Source organism: Perkinsus marinus (assembly GCF_000006405.1).
Source record: "Perkinsus marinus ATCC 50983 genomic scaffold scf_1104296952724, whole genome shotgun sequence".
NCBI lineage: Eukaryota > Perkinsozoa > Perkinsida > Perkinsidae > Perkinsus > Perkinsus marinus.
This window is the reverse complement of record NW_003208802.1, coordinates 46-830: the sequence shown is the minus strand read 5'-3', so window position 1 is coordinate 830 and position 785 is coordinate 46. Positions and strand designations below refer to the sequence as shown.

Sequence of the window (785 nt, the reverse complement as noted above, 5' to 3'; positions counted from 1 at the left end):
ACTCTTATCCTATATAAGCCCTACCATTTCAGCAAATTCGCTGTCGTTGCAGCCATCATTTGGGGAGAGACCTCTTACGAAGAGTGCGAACGATACCATTACTTCGCCGACGTTCCTGTCAAACCGCTGGGCTACGCAGGCAAGAATGCGATTCAGCTAAATATCATCGCCCTTGCATAGGTACTCCGCGATGCTGTGAGTCACTCCTCTAGCAACATGAACAGGGTGGCGGCTCACATGGGCAGAGATGAGATCCTCTGCGTCTTCCAGACAGCGTGTCCGAGTGGTTAAGGAGGTGGACTCGAAATCCACTACGTTATGCCTGCGCAGGTTCGAATCCTGCCGCTGTCGTATGTCTGATGGCGTTTGGGTTTTCAAGACATCTGAGCAGCCTCGCTTTCGAATCCTTATAGCGATTCTGATGAACATTAGGAGTAAGTAGGTTGCGAACTAACCAAAGCGCATGACATTTGCGGAACATTGATGAGAATTGATTTATATCCCAAAAAATGTATCTACCTCTAGACTCTTATCCTATATAAGCCCTACCATTTCAGCGGATTCGCTGTCGTTGCAGCCGTCACTTGGGAAGAGACCTCATATGAAGAGTGCGAACGATGTCATTACTTCGCCGACGTTCTTGTCAAAGCGTTGGGCTACGTACGCAAGGATGCGAGTCAGCTAAATATCATCGCCCTTGCAGAGGTACTCCGCGATGCTGTGAGGCACTCCCCTAGCAACATGAACAGGGCGGCGATTCTCATCGGGAGAGATGAGATCTTTCG

The 785-nt window shown here is 49.4% G+C and overlaps 1 non-coding gene across 1 annotated transcript; it reads left to right on the top strand.

The window, feature by feature from the left end:
* Positions 1 to 269: 269 nt before the first annotated feature.
* Pmar_PMAR017831 lies at positions 270 to 351 on the top strand. The gene has a single exon. It is a non-coding gene; the product is annotated as a tRNA-Ser (tRNA).
* Positions 352 to 785: the final 434 nt, after the last annotated feature.